Here is a 26,662-nt window from a genome sequence, read left to right as displayed (position 1 = left end):
TCCAGTCTAGGCTGATGGGGTGCCATGCCCTGGCCCCAAAGTCTATTTTTGGTATTTCCCCCAGGGAATTCATTGCTTTGCTCCCCTTGCTGCTTTGTTGCATGCCCTTAGTGTTTTTCCCTAGTGTGGTGGAGTCAGATTGGGCACAATTCCCACACTGTGCCTCCAGTGTTGTCCCTCATAGTGCTATGGGTCAGTGAGGGATGTCTTGTTTTGTGGTGGGGCTGGTCCTGTGGGCTGGCTTCTCTGAGCAGGAATATCATCCTCAGGGCTTGGTGGGCCAGGATGTGCTCCTCTCCCTCCTTCCCTCTTCATTTGCTCCCCTGTGCTCTGATCAGACATGCCCTTCTCCCTGATCTATAGCTTCGGCGCTGTCCTCTGAAGTGAAATCTTCTGGGGGAAGGGGGGTGGGGTGTCCATGTAGTTGGGATTGGGGGTGGCCCCGCAGACCTCTCTATTGGTTGCTTGCTTCATGCCGGTATGTTGCGTTCACATTTTGGCACATGGGGTTGAAGTCTGGTCCTTCTTACCCTCCCCTGTGGAGATATAAACAACACCTTCCCCTTGGGTGGGTTAGTGCCCTGTCCCCCCACTACCCATGTCTTTTTCCCCTTCTTTATTTTCCCCTCCTTTTTAGTTGGCTGCCATATATATCCCTGGGTTTGGTCTGGCCCCTGCCATAGTGTCTGGACCTCACCCCAGGAGAATGTATATAGTAGCTTTCCCCCTTTGCCTTTTTTGCATTTTTAAATTTACCTTAGTGGATTCATGTTGTACTTGTTCTTTTGTGCTTGGCTTACTTTGCTTAGCATAGTTTCTTCCAGTTCTTCCCATGTGGCAATGTGCTTTATGCATTCATCACTGCTTTTGAGGGATGCATAGTACTCCATCGTAAGTATGCTCCACAGTTTTTTAATCCATTCATCCATTGATGGAAATTTAGGTTGTTCCCAACTAACTCCTTGCAATCGTGGGCTGTGCTGTGATGAACATTGGAGCACAGATGTCTGGCCGTGGTTTGTTTCTTGCCTCTTCTGGGCATATGCCCAGTAGCCCCCTGGGTAGTGTGGTAGCTCAGCTTGCATCTGTTTTAGATATCGCCAGATCGATTTCCATAGTGACTATATATACCCACAGGTCCACCAGCAGTGGGTAAGAGTTCCTGTCTCCCCGCAGCCCCTCCAACACTTGTTACACTCTGATTTTTTGAATTGGGCTATCTTTGAGGGTGTTAGGTGATATCTCATAGTTGTTTTAATTTGCATTTCTCTTGTGACTAAAGATCTGGAATATTTCCTCATATATTTATTGGCCATTCAGATTTCTTCCTTGTGGAACTTCTGTTCAGGTCCTTTTCTCACCTCCTCAGTGGACAATTAGTTTGTTTTTTTCTTTTTGGAAGCTAGTAGAGTACTGTAGATTTTAGTAATGAGGCCTTTGTCTGATGTGTTGTTGCTAAAGATGTTTTCCCAGTCCGTGGGTTCTCTTATTACTCTCTTGGTGAATTCCTTCGATGTACACAGGTGTTTTTATCTTCAGTAGATCCCACTTGTCAATTTGTGACTCATCTGTATTTGTGTCCTTCCCTATTTCTGATAGCCTATGTATTCCCTGCACCAAAATTCTCAGGTTTGTCCCAATTCCTTCACTGATGACCCTACAAGTTTGGGGTTTTACCTCACAGTCTGTGACCACCTTGAGTTTATTCCTGTGCATGGAGTGAGGGAAGGGTCTTGCTTCATTTTTCTGCAGGTAGATATCCATTTTTTCCAGCACCACTTGTCAAAGAAGGCATCTGCTTCCCATTTGATATTTTGGGGGCCCTTATTGAAGATCAATTGTCTATGTTCTGGTGATTTCATTTCTGGGCTTTCAGTTTTTTTCCGTTGATCTGAGTATCCGTCATTATACCAGTACCATGTGGTTTTGGCAACTGTGGCTGCATAAGATGTGCTAAAGTCAGGTAAAGCAAGCCCTCCCACTGTGTCCTTTTTGAGGAGTTATCTGCTAGTTCTGAGCTTCTTTCCTCTCCATATGAAGTTGGTAATCAGTTTTTCCAATTTTTGGAAGAAGGATGGTGGTATTTGTATCAGGATAGCAATAAACTTACATAGTGCCTTGGGCAGAACAGACATCTTTACTTTATTGAGTCTTCCAGTCCACAAACATAGGATGCTCTTCCATTTGTTGAGGTCACTTTTGGTTTCTTGTAATAATATTCTGTAATAGTTTCCTTGTACAAATATTTTGGGATTTTTTTAGTCAGGTATATCCCTAGATATTTCAATTTGTGTTTGACCTTTTTGATCTCCTCTTCTGTGGTCTTGTCTGATGTATATAGTAGTCTGATAGACTTATGTGTTTTGATCTTATATTCTGCCACTCTGACATGTTCCTCTATTGCAGTGGTTCTTAACTTTCCTAACGGTGCAACCCTTTCATACAGTTCCTCAAGTTGTGGTGACCCCCCCAACCATAACATTATTTTCATTGCTACTTCATAACTGTGATTTTGCTACTGTTATGAATTGGGTGGCCCCTGAGAAAGGTTTGTTTGACTCCCAAAGGGGTCACGACTCACAGCTTGAGAACTACTGCTCTATTGTTTCCAGTACTCCCTTGTGGATTTTTTTAAATTTTCCATATATAAAATCATATAATCTGCAAATAACAATAGTTTCACCTCTTCCTTCCCCAGGTGAATACATTGATGTCTTTTCTTTGCCTTATGTTGCTAGCTAGGACCTCCAGTATGATGTTAAATAAGAGTGGGGACAAGGGGCATCCTTGTTTGGTCCTTGTTTTCAGTGGGATTGTGTTAGCCTTTTCTCCATTGTCTACCACATTGGCTGTTGGTTTTTCATATATAGTTTGTATTATATTGAATTTTCCTTTCATTCCTATTTTCTTGGATGTCTTAAACAGGAATTGGTGTTGCATGTTGTCAAACGCCTTTCCCACATCTATCATTATTATCATGTGGTTCTTATAATTTTTCATGTCAATGTGGCAAATGATACTAATGATCTTTCGTATGTTGAACTATCCCTGCATCCCTGGTATGAATCCCACTTGGTCATGGTGGATTATTTGTTTTATATACTTTTGTATTCTATTGGCCAGTATTTTGTTGAGGATTTTTGCACTGATATTCATTAGGGATATTGGTTTGTAGTCCTCGATTCTGGTGGGATCCTTGTCTGGTTTAGGTATCAGAGTTATACTAGCTTCATAGAAAGAGTTTGGAAGTTTGCCATCTTTTTCTATGTTCTGGAAGATTTTGTGTAGGATTAGTGTCAGTTCTTCCCCGAATGCTTGGTAGAATTCTCCTGTGAAGCCATCTGGTCCAGGGAATTTTTTGTTGGTAATCCCTTGATAACCTTGTCTATTTCTTCTATTGCTATGAGCCTGTTGAGATTCTTGACTTCCATCTGGGATAGTCGAGGAATGGATTGTTTTTCCAAGTCTTTGTCCATGTCTTGCAAGTTGTTGAATTCATTGCAGTACAGGCCTTCGTAGTACCTTGTAATTATCCTTTCGATTTCATTAAAGTCATTGTAATGTCCCATTTCATCCCTTATCCTTGCTATTGAAATTTGTTCCTTCCTTTCTTTAGGTTTGCCAGTGATTTGTCAATTCTGTTAATCCTTTCAAAGAACCAACTTTTAGCTGCATTAATTTTTCCCATAGTTTTCTTGTTTTCCCTCTCCTGAATCTCGCCCTGATTTTTATTATTTCTTTTGCTATTAGTAGGATTGTCCTGTTGACTCTGCTCTGATTGCTGTAAGTTTTGAGTCAGCATATCAATCATGAGTCTCTCTTCCTTTTTAATGTGTGCATGTATGGCTATCAAACTTTCTCTTATAACTGCCTTTGCTGTGTCCCAAAGGTTTTTGGAACATTGTATTCTCATTCTTGTTGGTTTCTAGAAACTTCCTGATTTCTTCTCTGATCTGGATCAGTACCCACTCGTTTTGCAATAGAAAGTTCTTCATCCTCAAAATGTTTGACCTTGTTTTCTTATTCGTGCTTTCTTTGATTTCCAACCTTTTGGCATAGTGGTTGTAGAGAGAAGTCTGTATGATCTCTACGTGCTTGAATTTACACAGATTCAACTTGTGTCCCAGTATGTGGTCTATCTTCGAGTATGTGCCATGTGGTTTGAAAAAAAAATGCGAATTTTTTTTTTTGCCTTTGGGTGGAGAGCTCTGTAATAGATACCAGGTGAAGTCATCTAATTTTAATGCTTACATCTATAGCCTCCTTGTTAAACTTCTTTCCCTGTGATCTATCTTTGTCAGATAGTGGTGTATTTAAATTACCTACTATAATTATTGAGCCTGTAATTTCTTTTCTCACTTTTTGGAGTGTTTGATTGACGAATTTCATGGGTCTCTCATTGGGCGCATATGCATTTATTGTGCTCACTGGTTCTTGGTCTACTGTTCCCTTGAACATTATCTAGTGTCCCTCCTTATCTCTTGTTATGGCTTGTACCATGACATCAATTTTGTCTGAGATTAGGATTGCAACCCCTTTTTTGGAATTGCCATTTCTCGGTATATTTTTCTACAGCCTTTGATAATCAGGCCACTTTTGTCTGTAACCTTGAGATGTGTCTCCTGTAGGCAGTAGATAGATGGACTGTTTTTTAAGCCAGTCTTCTAGCTTCTGCATTTTAATGCCTGAGTTCAGTTCATTGATATGCAGAGTTATCACATCCATCTGTGGACTCCATGATGTCATCTTGTATCTTTGTGTTGGGTGTTTTCCTATGTCACTTTCTTATCAGTATGTTGTGCATGTGTGTGTGTGTGTTTCATTTTTGCCTTCTTTCTACCTTTAAGGCAATGCTATCTTGGGGCTATTTTCTCTTTGTTGCCCTCTGGGGGTTCTATGTGGCAGTCTATTATTTGTGCTCGATGAGTGCTGTTCTTCCACCCATAGTGGGTCTGCAAGGATCTTTTGTAGGGTTGGGTTTCTCTTAACATATTCTGTGAGTTTTTCCTTGTCTGGGAAGACGCTTACTTTTCCAACTATCTTGATAGATAATTTGGCTGGATAGAATTTTCTGGGGTTTGCATTATTTTCCTTCAATTTGTGGAATATGTTACTCCACTCTCTCTTCTTCTTCAGAGGGTCCACTGATAGGTCTACACATATTCTTATTTGGGTACCTTTTTTTTTTTTTGCATGATGCCTTGTACCTGGTCCCTTGGCACCTCGTGATCGCACTGGCCGGTGTGCTTCTTCCATGTGGGCTTTTTTGCTTCTGAGCTAGATGGCCGCTTGTTCACCTTCAAGCCTTTAAGACCCCAGACACTATCTCTTTTGATAGCCGGGCACCATCAGCTTTCTTCACCACATTTGCTTATGCACCCATTTGTCTTCAGCGATCCTATCATGGAGGTGTGCAGTCAATGATATGATTTTTTTGTTCTTTGATGCCTGGTAACTGATCCCTTCGGGACCACTCGATCACACAGGCTGGTGTGTTCTTCCATGTGGATTTTGTTGCTTCTGAGCTAGATGGCCGCTTGTTTATCTTCAAGCCTTTAAGACCCCAGTCACTATCTCTTTTGATAGCCGGGCACCATCAGCTTTCTTCACCACATTTGCTTATGCACCCATTTGTCTTCAGCGATCCTATCATGGAGGTGTGCAGTCAATGATATGATTTTTTGTTCTTTGATGCCTTTGGGTACCTTTTTATGTGACTTCTTGTTTGTCCCTAGTTGCTCTCATGATTTTCTCCATTTCCTCAAAGTTGGATAGTTTAATTATTATGTGCCTTTGGAGACTTCTTTTGGGATTCAGTTGGTGTTCTTTCAGCCCCCTGGATTTCATTCATTAATCTAAGAATGCCCTCATTATTTTTGCTGTTGACTTCTTCATTTTGTCTTATTCAGGATTGCTTCTTCGAACTGTCTGCTGCTAATTGCACTGTGGTATCAGATTACCACTTTATCCTCTGGTGGTTTCACTATTTTCCTACCCAACCAGTATTCTGTTATTTGGAGGAAAAATTGAATGGTCCTCTCAGGGGATGGTGGTTGGGTGGTTGTGGATCTGCGCGAATGGCACTGCAGTGGATGTTATGGTGGTGTGACCTACGGTGGCTTGCGGCTACTCAGACGGTGTGTGTGGGTGCCTGCTGCAATGGGAGTGCCCAGAAGGCAGGTGGGTGTCCCCGCATTGGTGCAAAACACCACACATGGGTGGGCAGAATTGTCCTACTTGGCTATATCACCATGCAGGTCAAGTGGAGGTTCTCACAGCAGCGTGGAGCACTGGAGAGTATTGGAAAATCTGCCGGGAGGCACTATGGCAGGCATGAGGAAGTTCCCTCAGTCATGGGGGAACATAGAGGACAGGCAGTGTTCCCCCCAGCCACATGTACTACTGTGGAAGATGAGCAGAGGTTCCCCCAGCCAAGTGGAGCTCCCCAAAAGGCAGGCGGGAATTCCTGCAGCCACTTAAAGGCCTTGGAGGGTAGGTGTGGTGGAAGGTTGGTGGGATTTCCCCAGTGTTATGCCGCAGAAGGTTGATGTAATTTCCCTAGGCGAAGAGAAGTGGCCTGGAGCCTGGCCGTGGTGTGTGAGAGGAAAGAGGAGGAGGAAAACACCTGAGCCATCTGAGATTGGGGAAGGAAAGAGAAGAGAGAGAAACAAAAAAGTAAAGATATAGCTGAGCCCCAGTTGCCTGACCATGGGGTTTTAGCCCTGTCCAGAGTCGGTAGCAAGCTGTGGCTTTGTTGAAGTAAAGCTCTTGGACCGGCCAATGGAGCCCGGCTCTGGCCAAGCCTGTGGCGGGGCTACGGTTAAGCCTTAACTGGCCTCCACAGTGGTAAGCCAAAAGCCCACAGCATCCCAAAGCCTAGTGGATCACTCTCTGCTTATCTTTATGATGCTCCGCCTGTCACCCAGCAGTATGGAATTTCCCTCTCAGTTGCTCTGCTGCACTGATTTCCATGGAGTCCCTCTGGTATATGTTGCTTGGTCACCATCTTGCTGGAAGTCCGGAGACTAACTTTTTACAGCAGTAGAAAACTCGTCTTTCTCTCATGAAGTGTTGGGTAGTTTTGAACAATTGATTGTGCAGTTAGCAGTCCAACTTGTAACCACTGCGCCACTAGGGCTCCTGGACTCTTCCTTAGTGGTGAGTAAATATGGAGGGTTCTGCTCCCCGGAAGGTTTCCACATTGGCTGGGAGAAGTCTCTAATGACACAGAAGCCTGTGAGGATACTACCTTTGTGGGAAGGAGGAGGAGCATCTTAATGGCACTGGATGAGGGTTGAAGCCTACCTTCTTCATGGCATCTCCATTGACCTGCCCTGAGGAAGTTCACCACCACCCAGCAGGGATGAGAACCTCAGCTCATCACCTGAACCCCTTTGACAAGTTGGGTCTGGTGTGGGACTGGGGCATCTCATTACACTAGAAAGGATGCCAGACTCTGAACTCAGCCTTTGCTAGCATCGATGGGGATGGGGTTCTGGGTTTTTTCCCGTTTGGCTGGAGTGGAACATTCGTTGTCTAAAAGTTGTCTATCTTGATCTCAAACTTATTGCCGTCGAGTAGAATCTGACTAATATTGACCCTAGTGGACAGGGTAGAAATGCTCATTTGGATTCCCAGGGCAGGACATTTTAATGGGAGCTGAAAGCCATCTCTTTCTCTTGTAGAACAACTGGTGGGGGTTGAACTGCTGACTTTATTGGGGGTGGCGGAGGGTGGGGGGATCCAGGGAATTCAATGCCATGTTGTTCCTTATTTCCCAAAGGACCTGGGTGGTTGGTTTTCTTCTCTCCATCTCTCGGGGTATTCTGTTCATTTTATATAGAGTGCCAGGGTTTAAAAACAATATTTATCAGGAGGAAGAGGAAAAAGAATGCTTCCATATCATTTACAAAGACCAGGCTCTAGAGAAAAATGAATAAACACATGCGTGCTTGCTTTATAGGTGTTGGGGCGTTTTGACTATTTTGCCTTAAGGCAATGTCAGCAAATTGAAGTGCAGGTTTGCCCGAAGGCTTGAGGGCCCCATAATGAATATACAGCCTGGTGTGATTATGAATGGTGTACCTCAGCAGTTTGGCCTTGCCCAAGCTTGATTACACGTGTTCAACCTTGAGAAAAGAAATTTGCTAAATAAGCTTGGTTGTTTGGGGTTTTTTTTTTTTTGAGTCACTTATCATTAAAAAGAACAACAAATTCATTCAGCTCACCGATGTGTTTGCACCTACTTTTGATATCCCCCAAACACTGGTCAGTAGCTCTCATCGCCTGGCCACTGTACCCGAGGGAGGTAGGACACACTTTTAATGACATTTTCTTTAAGATGAATTATTTTCCAACCACACTTTAAAAAACATGTTTTACTAATTTTTCTTCCCCAATGAGTCCTTTGAGAAGAAGAGACAGACCTTCTAAGGCAAAGCATTCTTCAATTTTCTTAATTGTGGAAAAAAATACGTAATAAAACATTTGCCATTTTAACCATTTGTTCAGTGTAAAATTCAGTGGCACGAATGATATCTATTATGCTGTGTAGCCATCATAGCTCTCCATTTAAAATTGTATTTTTTTAAGTCTCTGAAACAAGAAACTAAGTACTCCTTGACTACGAAGTTATGGTGCTAGCTTCTCCCTCTCTTGCCCCCTGGAAACCACCAGCAATCTCTGTCTCTAGGCATTTGTCTGTGCTAAGCATTCATCTAAGTGGGGTCCTACAGTTTGTGTGCAGCACCATTCGGTCGGCGTCCTTTTGTGCCTGATTTTCCCCCCTCTCAGCATCATGTCTTCAAGGCCTGTCCCTATCAGAACATGTTTCAGGGTGTCATTTCTCTTCATGGGCAAGTAATGTTCCATTGTACGTCCACACCAGATTTTGTTTATCCATTCAGCTAGTGATAAACGCTTGGGTTCTTTCTACCTTCTGGCTACAGTGAACATGGCCATGAACACTGGCATACCAGTACCTGAGTTTCTGCCTTCCAAAATTTGAGGTCATATGGTGCCATTGTGGATTAGGCAGTGTGCAAAGTTGCATGTTAAAAACTGCCAATTGCTCCTCAAGATAAAAAATGAGGCTGTTTGCTTGCAAGCCCTCTATCAGGCTGTTATGAGTAGAAATCAACGTGATGGCCGTGGGTCTTGACATGGTAGGTCTATGTCTACATCGTTGAAGAATCCTCCAGATGTTCTCCACAGCAGCAGCACCATTTTGCACTCTCACCAGCGATGGGTGAAGATTCTACTTTCTTCACACCCAAGTCAACATTTGTTACTTGCTGTTCCTCAGGTACCAGCCCTCCTGTGGGTATGAAGTAGGATTTCATTGTGGCTTTGATTTCCATTGCCCCAATAGTTGACAACATTGAACATCATTTCATGTGCATGTAGGCCACTTTTTAAATTTTCTTTGGAGGAGTACAACATGTCTATTCAAATGTTTAATTGTGTGTCTTCTTGTGATGTTGTAGGAGCTCTTTATATACAAGGGAGTAAACCCCCCCCCCAATGGAATTTTTTTCAGAGCTATCTATTTAATTTTTTTGTTTAACAAAACAACCTTATCACCTTCAAAGTTCTGTCTATTGCACTTAATACATTTGTCAAATATGGGATTCCAGTCTGGGAACATTTTTCAAACTCATCTGTTTAGATGGCTGACAGCACCTCTCTTATTTTTTTCTTCACCTCTTCTACTTCATCAAAATGCTGTCCTTGCATGTCCCTCTTCATTCGAGGAAACAAAAAGAAGTTGCAGGGAGCAAGGTCAGGTGAGTAAGGTGTGTGGAGCAAGAGCGACATGCCATGCTTTGCCCAAAACTGGTGCACTGAGATGGCTGTGTGAGCAGGTGCATTGTCATGGTGGCAAAACCTGTCCTCCGTCTGCCACAAATCAGACCTTTTTTTTCTTCTGTCGAACACCATTATGCAATCTTTTCAGAGCCTCTAAATAGAAAGTTTTATTAACAGTCTGACCTGGTGGAATGAACTCCAAATGCACTACCCCTCTGACATAAACTAAAAAACCAATTGAACATCGTTTTTTGGGGGGTACCCCTCATATAAAAAAAGTTGCCATTTTAACATCCCCTACATGTAGAATCCAATGACATAAATTTTGTTCATTGTGTAGTTCCAAACAAATTTGTTTTTTCCTCTTCTGCAAAGAAGGTTGCGTGAATTTTTTCTTCTTCTTTGAACTTTAGGTGAAAATTTACAGAGCAAACCGGTTGTCCATTCCACAATCCGTACACATTGTGTTTCATCACCTTGATTGCAATCCAACAACATCACAGAGTCTTCCTACTTCTTCCCCATGTCTTCCATTTGGTCTTTCTTTCTCATTCTGTCTGCTCCTCTGACTTTATTCCTGGGAATATGCCTTTTATTTCATATGCTTGATTTTTTTCTCTGGGGTTTTACCTCCCCGATGTTTCTTACCACAAGGCCAGCAGTTCAAAACCAGGCTTTCTACTCCTGTAAAGAGTTACAGTCTTGGAAACCCACAGGGACAGTTCTACTCTGTGCTACTGGGTGCTGTGAGTCAGAATCTACTTGATGGCAGTGAGTTTGGTTTTGGTTTGGCGTTACTTATTATTTACCTTGTAGGCTTATCACTTGGCTGACGGTGCATCCATAGGGATGAATTCAGTTCTAGACTTGGGCGACTGAGGGCCGTGGTCTCGGCGGTTCTACTCATCTCTCTCAGACCAGGATGCCTGTTTCTTTTTCTTTTACGATTATGAGTTTTGTTCTACAATCTCCCCCCTACTGTGTCCAGGAACGTCTATTGTGACCCCATTCTGCGTGATCAGTAGTGATAATGGGGCATCATCTAGTTCTTCTGGTCTCAGGATCATAGAAGTTGATGTTCACATGGTCCGTTAGTCCTTTGGATTAATTGTTTCCTTCCATCTTTGCTTCCATCTTTCCTTCATTCTTCCTTGCTTGAATGGAGAGAGACTAGTAGTTACACCTCAGGTGGCTGCTCACAGGTTTTAAGACATCAGTCACTACTCACCTTAACGTTCCCTGAGACTATAGTCCTGAACTACCAGGCCCAGGATGCATTCCCTCAAAGTGCTTGCTGATGGCTAAGTTTTCATAACATTGCCCTTGTAGGCTCTACTATATTGATAGATGTACTATTTGCAACACATAAAAATATATATGTAGAAATGCATATACATATGCATGTGTTTGCTGATGTGGCTCCACTCACCTCATATCTGTGCAGTTTGCATGTCTAGCTATGTATCCATGTGTAGAATATTATTATTGCTGCTATTGCAGAATTGTGTAAGTAATAGTGTTTAGTTTGTTGCCTTTAACTCTTGTGTTTCTCCCAATTTCTTCCTTTGCTTTGATGATTTGAACTGTTAACTGTAAGATGAGCAGTTTGACCTACCAGCCATTCTGATGGAGAAAGACAGAACTTTCTACTCTGTAAAGAGTTACGATGTCTGAAACTCACAGAGGCGGTGGGACCCTTTGTTCTATAATGTGTTGCTGGATTTGATTTGCTAGTATCTATTGAGGATACTTGCATCTATATTTGTAAGTGGTATTGATGTATAGTTTTCTTCTCTGGTAGTCTTTATATGACTTTAGTGTCAGGGGCTTGCTGACCTCATACTATGAGTTCGATGGTATTTCCTCTTCTCTTAATTTTAAGAAGTTTTAATGATGACGGGTGTAAATTTTTCTTTGCATGTTTGATAGAATTTCCCAGTGAAGCCATCTAGTCTGGAATTTTCCTTTGTTGGGAAATTTTAAATTACTAAACATCTTCACGAGTTAAGGGTCTGTTGAGGTTTTCTACTTTTCTTAAGTCAATTTTAGTGGCGTATGTGTTTCTGGGGAGTTGATCATTTCATCTCGGTAATCTAGTTTGCTTGTGCACCTTGTTCGTGCTGTTTCCTTACCACTCTGCTATTGCTGTCGGTTTGGCAGTAGTGATGTCCTTGGTTTCATGTCTGGATTGTGTTCTGAAGACTACATCCTCACTCTCCTCTGTCAGTGTTACTAAAGGTATGCTGACTCATTTATCCTGTTGAAGACTCAACTTCTGGCTTCATCGATTCTCTTTATTGCTTGCTATTCTCTGTTTCATTGAACTCTGCTCTGATCTTGGTGGTTTCTTTTCCCCTGGTAAATTTGGGCTTCATTTGATCATCTTTGTATAGCTTCTCAAGTTGTAAAGTTATGTTGTTAATTTGAGATCTTCTTTTTAAAGGTAGGCTTTTACTACATTAGATTTCCCTCTAGCTACTCTCTTTGCAGAAGCTCATACGTTTTGGTATGCTATCATTTAACTTCATTTATTTCTAAACATGTTAAAATTTTCCGTTTGAATTTTTCTTGGATTCATGGTTTCTTTAATTCATTTATTTAATGACCAGGTTCCCCTTGTTACTGATTTCTGGGTTTAGTACATTGTCACAAGAGAAGATATGTGTATTACTTCAATTAAAAAACATCACTGCCATCCATGTTGTGACTTAGCGTGTGGTCTATACTGGAGAATGAACCAGTGCACAAGAATGTGCTGTGCTCATGTTTATATGCACATTACATCTGGTTGCGTTGTTAAAACTTCTGTTTCTTCATTGATTTTCCTCTAGCCTATTCCAATTAATAAAAGCAATATATTGAAGTTTTCAATGATTACTGTGGACTTTCCATTTCTTCCTTTAATCCTGTCAGTGTTGCTTCATGAATTTTGAATTTGGGGCTCTGAAATTAAATACATATGTATTTATAATTGTTATATCTCCTTCATGAACTGGGCCTTTTATTATCATACAATGCCCTATTTTTCTTTTAGAAGATATTTTGATTTAAACTTTATTACTTTATTGCTCCAACATCTATCCCCATATTAGAATGGCCTCTTTTGGAGTTAAGGTGTGCCTCATGTAGATAATATGTGTGCATATTGCATATATATGTGTACATACATACATACATACATGCACATATATAATGACATCCTGCCAATTTGTGGCTTTTGCTAGAGATTTTAAAAGACTTACATTTAAAATAATTACCAATAAGGAAGGATTTGATTCCCTTCATGAATACTGTTTAGGTAGTTTCTCTGTAGTTACTAAAGGGATTGTATTTGCATCCTTAATTTATAGAAACCTAGGTTAAATTGATATCAGCTTCATTTCTTTTATTTCGTTTTGTTTTTAACATTTTATTAGGGGCTCATACAACTCTTATCACAATCCATACATACATCAATTGTGTAAAGCACATCTGTACATTCTTTGCCCTCATCATTTTCAAAGCATTTGCTCTCCACTTAAGCCCTTTGCATCAGGTCCTCTTTCCCCCCTCCCTCCCCGTTCCCCTCTCCCTCATGAGCCATTGATAATTTATAAACTATTATTTTGTCATATCTTGCCCTGTCCGACGTCTCCCTTCACCCCCTTTTCTGTTGTCCCTCTCCCAGGGAGGAGGTCACATGTAGATCCTTGTAATCGGTTCCCTCTTTCCAACCCACTCTCCCTCTACCCTCCCAGCATCGTCCCTCACACCCCTGGTCCTGAAGGTATCATCCGCCCTTGATTCCCTGTGCCTCCAGCTCCTATCTGCACCAGTGTACATCCTCTGCTCTATCCAGACTTGCAAGGTAGAATTCGGATCATGGTAGTTGGTGGGGAGGAAACATTTAGGAACTGGAGGAAAGCTGTATTCTACATCGGTGCTACATCGCACCCTGACTGACTCATTTCCTCCCCTAGACCCCTCTGTGAGGGGATCTCCAGTGGCCAACAAATGGGCTTTGGGTCTCCACTCTGCACTGCCCCCTTCATTCACTATGGTAATTTTTTTTCTCATTGTACCTTATACCTGATCCCTTTGACACCTCATGATCGCACAGGCTGGTGCTTATGCACCTGTTTGTCCTCGGCGATCATATCACGGAGGTGTGCACCAAATGATATGATTTTTGTTCTTTGATGCCTGATAACTGATCCCTTCAGAACCACGTGATCACACAGGCTGGTGCGTTCTTCCATGTGGGCTTTGTTGCTTCTGAGCTAGATGGCCGCTTGTTTATCTTCAAGCCTTTAAGACCCCAGTCACTATCTCTTTTGATAGCCGGGCACCATCAGCTTTCTTCACATTTGCTTGTTCACCCGCTTTGGCTTCAGCGGTTGTGTTGGGAAGGTAAGCATTATAGAATGCCAATTTAATAGAAGAAAGTATTCATGCATTGAGGGAGTGCTTGAGTAGAGGCCCAAGGTCCTCTCCCACCTTAATACGAAACCTATAAATATAGACACATAGATCTATTTCCCCCTCCTCATATATATATTTGCATGTACATGTCTTTGTCTAGACCTCTATAAATGCCCTTTGCCTCCTAGCTCTTGCCTCTATTTCCCTTGACTTTCTTCCTGCCCCACTATCATGCTCTGTTCCCACCTGGGCTACAGTTATACCTCTTCGTTACATTACCTTACCCTTGATAATTTCCTACCAGGCCTGCCACTCCCACCTCACCACCAATTTGGATTCCATATTGTTCCCTTGTCCCTGGGTTTGTTAATACCACTTTCTTACCCCCCACTTCCCCCTATCCCAAGTTCCCCCGGAACTGTCGGTCCTGTTGTTTTTCCTCCAGATAGTTCATCCAGCCTATCTTATTTAGACAGACCTGTGGAGATAATAATATGCACAGAAACAAGACAGAGGAAAACAAAGCAACAGTATACAACAAAACAACAACAACAAACTACTGACAAAGAACAAAACAAAACACATCAAAAAAGAAAAGCTTGTAGTTAGTTCAAGGATCGTTTGTTGCCCTTTAGAAGCGTTTTCCAGTCCAGTCTGTTGGGGCATCACGCCCTGGCCCCAAAGTCCACCTTCAGCATTCCCTGGGGACCTTGCCACTCCATTCCCTTGCTGTTCCACTGCACTCCCCCAGTGCTTTGCCACGGTGTGGTGGGATCAGGTCAGGTGCAATTCTCACACTGTGTCTGTGGTGCTGTCCCCTGTAACGCCATGGGTCAGAAGGGTGCATCATGTCTCATAATGGGGACAGCCATGTTGTCCTCTCTGTGGACTGGCTGCTCCAATCAGGAACATCATCCTCACGGCCTGGTGGGCCAGGCTGTGCTCTACTCTCTCCTCCTCCCCCTTCATCTGCTCCCATGTGTTCCCATCAGATATGTCCATCTCCCAGAGCTGCAGAATCCATTTGAAACAAATTCTTCTCTGGGGAGGGGCAGGAATCCACTTAATATTTGGTACTGGGGCCAGCCTCCAAGACCTCTCCACTGGTTCCCTACTCCATGCCAGAATGCTGCATTCACACCTTGAGGCACTGGGTTGAAGTCTGGTCCCTTTTTCCCTGTGGAGATATAAACAATGCCCTCCCTTTGGGTGTGTTAGCGCCCCATGCCCCTGCTCCCCTTTTCTTCCTTATATTCATCCTTTTTTCCCCCTTTCCCTACCTCCTCCCCAGTTGTCTACCATGTGCATCCCTGCATTTGATCTGGTCTCTGCCATACTACACAGTCCTCACCCCAAGAATGTTTGTATACAGTAGCTTTTTCCCCTATGCCTCTTTTGCATTTTTTGAAATTCTTACCTCAGCAGACTCATGTTGTACTTGTCCTTTTGTGCTTGACTTACTTTGCTTAGCATGATTTCCTCCAGTTCTTCTCATGCCGCTGTGTGCTTCATACGTTCATCACTGCTTTTTAGTGATGCGTAGTACTCCATTGTATGTATATACCACACTTTTTTGATCCAATCGTCAGTTGATGGAAATTTGGGTTGTTTCCAGCTCCTTGCAATTGTGAACTGTGCCACAATGAACATTGGAGCACAGATTTCTGGTCTTGGTTTGTTTCTTGCCTCTTCTGGGTATATGCCCAGTAGGGGGATTGCTGGGTCATATGGTAACTCTATTTCCATCTGTTTTAGATTTGATATCAGCTTCATTTCAATAACGCAAGAACTACATTCCTATATAGCTCCTCAGCGGCTTATGTTGTTTTCATAATAATTAGATCTTTGCATATCATGTGCCAATAATATAAATTTCTGCTCATTGTTTTACATATGTCATTATAAAGCATGTGGGACACCAGGAAGTGCAGCATTCTTTTTCTTTAAATCATTTTATTGGGGGCTCAAACAGCTCTTATCACAATCCACATGTACATCCATTATGTCAAGCACATTTTTACATTTGTTGCCATAAACATTTTTGAAACATCTTCTTTCTACTTGAGGCCTTGGTATCAGCTCCTCATTTTTCCCCCTTCCTCTCCCACACTCCCTCCCTCAAAAATTATTTTTTTCATGTCTTACATTGACTGATGTCTCCCTTCACCCACTTTTCTGTTGTTCATCCCCCAGGGAGGGGGTTATATGTAGATCCTTGTAATCGGTTCCCCCTTTCTCCTCCCCCTTCCCCTCCTGGTATCACTTACTCTCATTATTGGTCCTGAGGGGTTTCTCTGTCCTGGATTACCTGTGTTTCCAGCTCTTATCTGTACCAGTATACATGCTCTGGTCTAGTTGGATTTGTAAGGCAGAATTGGGGTCATGAGAGCAGGTGGTGTGGGGGACGGGGCAGAAGCATTAAAGAACTAGGGAGAAGTTGTAAGTTTCATCTGTGCTATACTGCATCCTGACTGGCTCGAATCTTCCTTGTGACCCTTCTGTAAGGGGATGTCCAATTGTCTACAGAGGGGCTATGAGTCTCTACTCTGCATTCCCCCTCATTCATATTGATATGATTAAAAAATTTTAATCATTTTATTAGGGGCTCATACAACTCTTATCACAATCCATACATGCATCAATTGTGTAAAGCACATTTGTGCATTCATTGCCCTCATCATTCTCAAAACATTTATTCTCCACTTAAGGCCCTGGCATCAGCTCTTCATTTCCCCCCTCCCTCTCCACTCTCCCTTCCCTCATGAACCCTCAATAATTTATAAGTTATTATTTTGTCATATCTTGCCCTGTCTGACGTCTCCCTTCACCTACTTTTCTGTTTTCCACTCCCCTCAGGGAGGAGGTCACATGTAGATCCTTGTAATCGGTTCCTCCTTTCCAACCTACACTCCCTCTACCCTTCCAGTATCGCCACTCACACCACTAGTCCTGAAGGGATCATCCACCCTGGATTCCCTGTGTTTCCAGTTCCTATCTGTACCAATGTACATCCTCTGGTGTAGCCAGACTTACAAGGTAGAATTGGGATAATGATATTGTTGTGTGTGTGGGGGGGGGGTGGAGGGGGAGGAAGCATTTAGGAACTAGAGAAAAGTTGTATGTCATCTTTGCTACTTTGCACCCTAACTGGCTCGTCTCCTCCCCGATACCCTTCTGTAAGGGGATGTCCAGTGGCCTACAAATGGGCTTTGGGTCTCCACTCCGCACTACCCACCTCATTCACTATATGATTTTTTGTTCTGATGATGCCTGATACCTGATCCCTTTGACACCTCGTGATTGCACAGGCTGGTGTGCTTCTTCTATGTGGGCTTTGTTGCTTCTGAGCTAGATGGCCACTTATTTACCTTCAAGCCTTTAAAACCCCAGGTGCTGTATCTTTTGATAGCCGAGCACCATCAACTTTCTTCACCACATTTACTAATGCACCCATTTGTCTTCAGCAATCATATCATGGAGGTGAGCACACAATGATATGATTTTTATTCTTTGATGTCTGATAACTGATACCTTCGGCACCTCATGATCACACAGGCTGGTGTGCTTCTTCCATGTGGGCTTTGTTGCTTCTGAGCCAGATGGCCACTTGTTTACCGTCAAGCCTTTAAGACCCCAGATGCTATAGTTTTTGATAGCTGGGCACCATCAGCTTCCTTCTGGGTCTTTGATGCCTGATACCCTGGTATCATTGACACATTCTAAGGTGAAGAGCCACCGGTTCCAGCTGCATCCAGGGGATGCCTGTGACTCCCCCTGCGGCGCCTCCTGCAGTTGTGCAGACTTTTAACTGTATCGGTTTACTTTCTCTAGCGGATGCCATGGCTTCCTCGGGCACTCGCCTTATCCTGCTGCAATTTTTCTTAAGCTGGTATTCACCACTTTGCTCATTCTTGTTAACCTAGTCTTGGTGACCTACAGTGCAGGGGATTTCAGTCTATGGATGTTAAGAGATGTTAGCCATGTTGTAAATCACATCTTTCCCTCATAAGAGCAGTTGCAAATTCATTGAAATGATCTCATGGTAAAAAAAAAAAGAGAGAGAGTGAGAGAGAAATTTGCATTTAGTATTTTTACGGGAATCATAATTATAAAAATAATGGGCAAAGACAAATGAAATGCCCCAAACATCACTTGTTCAGTTGCATGGCGGGTAAGGTAAACCTCCCACTTAACCCCAGTCTTCTGGGCGGTTGTTTCAATATGCTTTTCTGAAGATATTAAAATGCATTATTCTACGGTTCAGTCTATAAGGGCACCTTTTCTAGCATGGCTGCCTCTTCTTGACCTAAAACAAATTCAGCCGTGTCTGCGGCTCAGCCCGCACTGCCTCTCCCTCCCTGCCTTACCCCCCTTATGTGCGCTTTTCCTTCGAGATGATTTTAAACTGACCTTGAAGAGGGTTTCCGGCACATTTCTTTTGGGGGCCTACTTGAGCCTGCTTTTCCATCATGCAGTCTTTTTTCAGTCTTTCATTTTTTAATGTTAAAAAATCTGTCAATCATTTTAATGCAGTTATGTGAATTTATTAATATTTATTTTGAATTAATAGTTTTATTTAATACAATTGCTCTGCCACCTTTAAAGATCCAGACACCTGAGACACATTGAAAAAGAAAAAAGGCAACAAAGCAACTCAAATCCCTCCACCTAGAAATTAGCAGTATTAATATTTTGTCCCTCCGCCTAGGAATGAGCAGTGTGAATATTTTGAGCACTTTCCTAACGATCTCTTTCTTCATACTTAGTAGAAACATGGATTGATAAAAATAATTGTATATGAATGGGACACCATTCCACATACCACTATGGAATAAAATGTGAAAGTTAACTTTATTTTAATTCAGCAAACAGAGAACGCCAAAGGAACCTGAAAAAGGCGAGCTTCAGATACATGTTTCCTCTCCAAGATGAATTAGTTCCTAACGAACCTTCTATACCAGGGGTGGGGAAGGCCCAGCGCTCCGGCCAATCATCACACACCTCACTGAAGAGAAGCAGCCTCAGCATCCCGCTACGTATGAGTTAATGAAACATTTGATCAAATATAGCAGGTTAAGTTTTAAGTCGCTCTGCTCACTGAAGGTCAGCAGTTTGAAACTGCTGACTGCTCCTCCCGTAAAGAGTTCCCTTCTTGGAAACCCCCAGGGGCAACTGTACCCTGTCCTATAGGGTCACTTGAGTCAGCATCCATTGGATGGCGGTGAGTAATTTTGTATGGCCCATGAATGACGTTATGCATATACAAATGACTGTTGGGCCGAAAGAAGGTTCGCCGGCTGGTTCATACTAAGAAAAGATGGAAACCACTAAGACATGGGGGTCCTTATAAAGATCTTTCATGATTTTGCTTTTAAATTGAGGGAAAGAGCCAGGTCACATACGAAGGGGTTCCTCCCAATCCTTTCTTTCAGCCCTCAAAGTTAATTATTTTATTATTTCTACTTTGTCAGGACTTATCAGTACACGCTATGCTTCATTTGTGTTACCGTGCAATATTAATTGTTGCTATTCAGTGCCTCATGGAGCCCTGTGTGCAACATAACAAAATACTGCCCGGTCCTGCACCGCCCTCATCATCATGGACTGGTCCGTTGTTGCCGCCACTGAGTCGATCCACTTCATTGAAGGGTCTCCCCTTATTCTCTGACATGCCACTGCACCAAACACAATGTCCTTTTCCAGGGACTGGGCCCTCCTGGTAACACGACCCGCATCCGGGAGACGAAGTCTCTCCATCTTCCCTGGGAAGGAACAGCCTCATTTTACTTCTTTCAAGAGGGATTTGTTTGTTTTCCACTGTGTAGTATTCTTTGCCCACAGCGTAATTCAAAGGCTTCAATTTTTCTTTGTTCACTGAGGTGATTGAAAGCATTACGACTCGAATCAGATAGACCGTAATCCTCAATGTGACAATTTTTGCTTCTTAACACTTTAAAGTGGTCTTTTGAAGTAGATTTGTCCAAAGCAACACGATGCTTGATTTTTTTTTTACTGCTACCAGGGGGAACCCCCTCCCCAAAATGCACACCAAGCCCCCGAGATGCTCGTTTGTTTTCATGATGTGAGGGGGAGAGTGCAGTTGGAATCCGTGCCTCCAGGTCAGATTGTTGATCAAGCTTTCTGTTTAGAGGTTCTGAAAATATTGCGACAAAAAAGGCCCCATTTGTGGCACATGGGGACTGGTTTTGCCACCATGACAATGCACCTGCGCATGCAGCCGTCTTATATGCCAGTTTTGGGCTAAAAACAGTATGCCTCTCTTGTCCCACGCAACTTACTCACCTGACTTCCCTCCATGTGACTTCTCTTTGTTTTCCTGAATGAAGAGGGACATGAAAGGACTGTGACTCGATGACATAGACAAGGTGGGGGAAACCAGAACAAAACCAAACAAAAAACCAGGGAGGTCCTGTCAGCCGTCCAAAGAGATGAGTTTGAAAAATGTTTCCAAGAATGGAATTGCAGATTTGACAAATGTGTCAAGTGTAACGGAGAGTACTTTGAAGGGGATGTGGTTGTTTAGTAAAAAAATATATATACATAGCTTTGAAAAAATATGTTTTTTTGGAGGGGGCACCCTCATATTTCTAGTGAACATTAATGGTGGGGTCAAATAAAATGAAATCCTTGACAATTTTTAAAACCTTTTATTGACTGATACAACTCTTATCACAATCCATACATGTATATACACCAATTGTATGAAGCACATCCTTACATTCTTTGCCCTCATCATTTTCAAAGCATTTGCTCTCCACTTAAGCCCTTTGCATCAAGTCCTCTTTTTTCCCCCTCCCTCCCCGCTCCCCCATCTCTCATGAGCCCTTGATAATTTATAAATTGTTATTTTGTCATATCTTGCCCTATCCGGCGTCTCCCTTCACCTCCTTTTCTGTTGTCCATCCCCCATTTTTCTCTGCTTATCATGATTGGTCTGGTCGTGAGGCATGTTGATTGCTGTCTGTTGACGGGTAGTCAGTCTGTACTGGAGGCTGCTGTCTTTGAGCTTCAGCAGCGCGTGCTTGCTTGCTTGCTTGTACCAAGTATGATTGCGTCATCTGCATATCTAAGATTGCTAATGGCTCTTCCTCCAATCCTACTGCTGCGTTACTCTTTTACAGTCTAGCTTATTGGACTTGTGTGAGTCCGGGTAGCCTAGAGAAACAAATCCATGGACCCACATATGTGTATAGGAAAGAGCTTTATTTACAAGAGCATTTGAACATTGAGAAAACATCCCAGCCCAGCCCAGACCAAGTCCATAAGTCTCATATTAGCCCATAGGTCTGATACCAATCTATAAAGTCCTCTTCAGACTCATGAAAGACATGCAATGACACTGAATGTAGAAGAGCATAGGCCAGTGGTAGAAAGTCTTTGGATCCAGTGGCATTGGGAACATCTCAGAGCTGGCAGGGGACTCTGCATGGCTTCTCCAGCACCCAGGGCTGCATCAGGGTCGGTCCATGTGTGTTATGTCTCCCAGGATGTGGGCAGAGAGTCTCCTACCTCCATGGAGGAAATACAAAATTCCCAGAATTCTTAGGGGAAGGCTATGCCCACACAGAAGCCTAATTGGCTATGACCGATTGACAGGCTAGACGTCACCCCTACACGCTTAATCCTTACATCAACAATTCCATAACTACCACAGGACTTTGCTAGTGTGAAGATTGGATAATTACGGTGGAAGTATACATTCCTGCCTCACACACTCACCTTTCCTGATTGTAAACAATGACCCTGTTCTGCTCCAATGACTGTCTCTTGGTCTATGTACAGGCTCTGTTTGAGTACAATGAAGTGCTGTAAAATTCCAGTTCTTCACACAGTGCCATTCAGAATTTGTTATAATGCACATAGTTATATATTTACGTGGATTCAATCTTACCATCAGGCTTTTTCAAGTCCACACTATTTTTATTTGTTTCTTGTGTAACTCAATTTCACTACTGAGTAGTTTGTTTTTTAAAGACGGTGATATAAGTGCTGTATTTGCATTTTCTCATTTTAGAGAACATCACCCAGTTGTCTCTAAGCTCACATGATCATTTTTCTTAGTATAATATCTGTATGTCATATGCTCTTTCCTCCAGAATATTTTAGGCACGTCTTCAACATTTTCTGGGATCGATGTTGCTATGGAGAAATCTGAGGCTCACCTGATGGAGTTCTTGCCTTTGGAGATGGTTTGCTTTATCTCTTTGGATGCCTCAGGAGTGACTTCTCCACCTTTGAAGTTCAATAATTTAACTAGATTGTATCTCAATTTGACCTTTCTGCAACAATTTCTGCCTCCCTGGTATACGGTATGGCATTTCAATCGTAAGATTCGGTTCTTCTTTTACTTCAAGTGAAATCCCCTCTAGTCTCTCTTTTTGATCTGTTGGACTTTTTCTGTCAGGGGTAAAATAACTTCTTTGGGCCCATCTCTGCTCTAACTTTATTACGTCTCTTCCCTTTTTATCCGGCAACATTTCCCCCCCCCTCTTAAACCGTTAGTTAATCTTTAAGCCTTACTCCTGTTCCTTATTGTTCCCAATTTCTCTGTGAGCTTTTATATGCTCTTGTTTTGTTCTTTGTCTCTTTATGCTATAGATGCAATTGTGTTTCCTCAAAAGCTATATTGAAATCGTAACTCTTCTACATGAATGCGGCCCTTTACATATCCTTGCTGTGTCGATGAGGCCATATCAGAGTAGGGCAGGTCCCCAACCTAATCACTTCTAAGTGCTGTCTTATAGAAGAACAGCACGGATACAAAGACACATCCAGTAGTGGGTGGAGGTGGGGGGGAGGGAGGCAGATGTAAGAAACACCAAGGAACTGTGTGAGCCCTGGTAGCTTAGTGGTTACACGACAGACTGCAGTCTACAAGAAACACCAAGGAACTCTGACAAGGAAAGACCTTCCTCTACAGCCAATGCCCTCATTTGAACTTCCAACCTTCCAGACGAGGGAGACATGGACTCCTCCTCTTACAGGTCACCCACTTGTGGTAATGTTTGTTACGGCAGCACTAGTGAGCCAAGACACTCAGATCTTTGTTTGCTCTTCCCATCCGATCTGCTACTTCATCTCTTTGCTTCGGGTTCTTTAAAAAAAAATTCATTTCTCTTTCTCTCTTTCTGCCCACCCCCTCCCCAAATCATTTTGTGACGAGTGAATCCAGACGGCATACCATTACATAGTCCAATCGCATCCAGCAGGATTGGGAATAATTGCCACCCAAATCATGTCAACACATTCCGTGCTTCTTGAACGCCTTGATATCAGCTCCCCTTTCCCCATCCCCCACCTCCCCACTGCAGTCCCCAGGGACCCTTACTCTAGTGTAGTCTCTGCAGCTTCACCCACCCTGGGTTTCACACACCGAAAAACACAACCAAGATTCAAGAAGGCTAACCACAAGGACACAATTAACCAGAGATAAACCCCAATATGAAAAAAACCCACAGAAAATATTAAAAACCAGATTAAGTCCAAAGCATATAAGAGGGGAGATCAATGGACAACGTTTAAATCATTCAAGTCAGATCTATCATTTTAATCTGCTTTAGTCGTCTATCCAATACTCTCTGTCTGATAACCATGGTCTTCCCATTCCTCAGGGATGGTTAGTGGGAAAACACCGGAGGCTTATTCCCTGTGTAGATCCTGCAGATGCGAGTTGGACGTCCACTTCCACCAGAATCTCATAATTTAAGCTCTGATATTGTTCCTTTCTTTGGATTTGGATGATAAAATTTACAATCCTTGGATCATGGATGTTGGTGTGCTTCTTCCATATGGACTGAGTGGACATCTCACTTAGATGGCTACTTGTTTGGAAACAAGACTTTCAGACCCCAGACACTATTTTATCTGATAGCCGGACACCATCTAATTTCCTCACCACACTTTGCTGTAGCACCTTATCTTTTGTGTTTCCTTCATGAGAGCTAGTATTGAGCAGGACCATGTTGTAAGGACTGATTGTTCTTAGATTGAAACTAGGAGAGCCCCCTTCTTGAACCCATGTTTTGTATCTGCACCTGGCTCCCCTTGGAGACATCTTGTTAATTTATGGTAGAGAATCTTATTGATCATCTCCCTGCAGCATTAGGACCTTCCGTTCATGGTGTTACTGATTAGCCCCAGGTGCTAATTTTTAAAACACTATTGAGAGCGGGAGATTGAACACGTGTAGGTAAACTACATAATGCAAACCCTGAATTATTCACTTGTACAGAGTAAGTCCTTGAGTGACTGGACACTATTTGCACAAACAATGGGAGCTGATGGTCAGGCAAAACTCACGATAACATTCCCTGGCAATGTCAGTCACAGGTCTGCCAGAATAATATCTATCTTCATATAGTGAGTAGGGCTTTAAGGTAATAAGTAAATGTGAATTCACCTACCGACAGTTCAGTGCTCTTGGTGTGGCTGTCTTCTGCTTCTTCACACCCCATGTAATTTCAGTCTTAAGTCTTCAGGTGACAGGAGTGTTTGCGGTATGGAATCTAGTTCACCTAGTGGAGTTTCCACATCAGATACCTCTGGTGTGGCCTGTGTGGCGTGTTGTACATCTTGAAGAGCCAGGATTCAGTGCTCCAGTGTTCTCTGGCACGTGGCTAGGTCCCCAGGGTGAACTCCTATTTTATTGCTTCACACCCTTCCATGCTCAGCACTTATAAGAAGCCTATTTTCACTTCTTGAGTTAAGCATTTGTTCTTACAGGGGTGTTTGTCCAACTTCTGCGTTTGCTGTCAGAATCCAGAATAGGTTGCCTTCCTCGTAGTTTCTCCCTCCCCCGTTGCTGCCCCTTCTTCAGCTCCTCTGCTTCCTTTGTCTGAGCCTGGCTGACTGAGTATGATGTTGTGTCCTAGCGGGCGCCCCACAGACTGTCTGTCTTCTCCAACACAGTGAAACGGAATGCCGCTGGGTGCCTTTCTGTCACAGGCCTGGTGCGGTCTAGTAAACGGCACGCTTAACACCAAGTTCCCAAGGGTATCATCACTTGGCAGTTTCCTTTGATAGCCCGCTTGCTCCCCTGGCACGGTTTCCCAGCTAGCTCGGGAAAGAGCAGGCGGTTTCACAGGTTCCTTAACTCGCGAGACGACAGTGAAATAGCATCAAGGAGACCGGCTAAGTGAATTTCCCACGGCCAACTCAAGGATGGGGCCGCCCTGGCCAGTGGCATATTTTCAGACTCCTTTCCACGTCCCGGGAGCCCAAATTCTTCAAAGAGCTTCTGATCAGCTTCCCTCCAGGTACTCGGGACCCGCTGGTCACCAAGCCAGCCAACAGGACCCGCCTCCTGGATTTAACCCACGTGCAATATGTGATTTATGCTAGGACCTTTGACTCACGACTCTTGTATGATTTATGGATGATCGCCCCCTCCACCTGAACCCTTGTTATACCTCCCACTAACTGGAACCGATTTATCTCTCCCCCTTCAGCTTCAGTTTGGGGCCTGGAATTGCTTTCTCTTCCAATGTGGCAACATACTCCAAAGAACAGTTGGTAAACACAACAAGCATTTTATTAGATGTCAAGCCCTTGTGGGTCAGAAAGTTCGGCGGGGTGATTATTTTGTTCTACTTAGCACTGGCTGGGGATTTGGATATTGGCAGGTTTCTTCCGGAGTACAGCTTCACTTACATGCCTGTTTTCTTGCGGGGAGGACTAGGAAGTGAGGTCAGCTGGTCCCGTCTCCTTCCTAGAGTCTCAGAGCCTCCCCAGGTGGCAACGGCAAGCTGAGTAGTTGGATGTCTGACCTGATGCCTTGGACCTCCAAGAGTGAATTGTCCCGTGAAGCAGGAAGTGGGGACTGCTAGTCTCATACGCCTCTGACCTAGGGGCCGGTCCACACCAGGTCCAGCATGTTCTAGTGAGAAAAAACCCATTATAGAGCTCATGGAGCTTCAAGGGAAGGGACCAAGAAACACCAACAAATTCACAGCCAATTTTCTCTTCCCAATTCTCAACCTCATTTTCTATTTTATGACGGGTCCATAGGAGGTCTCTGTGGCTGCGATGCACATTCCTTCGGAGAGGGCTGTGCTCCGTTCCCTCCTCCCAGGTTTCCTCAGTGATCTGTCCTAGGATACCCCCCATGTGGGCGGGAGGTGCTCCTCTCCCACAGAAGTTGGCATCCTCCTCCCCCCTGCAGTGTTTCTTACTTTACCACAAGTTCCATAGCACTTCCTTCTTAAACAGAGGCCTGAAGTAGTGGTGCAGGACTTACAACGAAAAAGTCCACCCCACCCCCCTCCCAACTTCCCACTTAGAATCTCAGCTTCCGTCCTTCTCGATGAGAGTATTTGTCTTTGTCCTCTTGAGCTGCCTTTTGACATTTTCTGTCTAGCTCCTTGTCTTCATCCATTCTTCCACTTGCTTTAGTTATTCTACGATTAACAGCAACGTTCAGAGTCTCTTCTGACGT

This window comes from Tenrec ecaudatus, chromosome 1 (genome assembly GCF_050624435.1).
Source record: "Tenrec ecaudatus isolate mTenEca1 chromosome 1, mTenEca1.hap1, whole genome shotgun sequence".
NCBI classification, from domain to species: Eukaryota; Metazoa; Chordata; class Mammalia; order Afrosoricida; family Tenrecidae; genus Tenrec; species Tenrec ecaudatus.
This window is presented reverse-complemented; position numbering follows the sequence as displayed.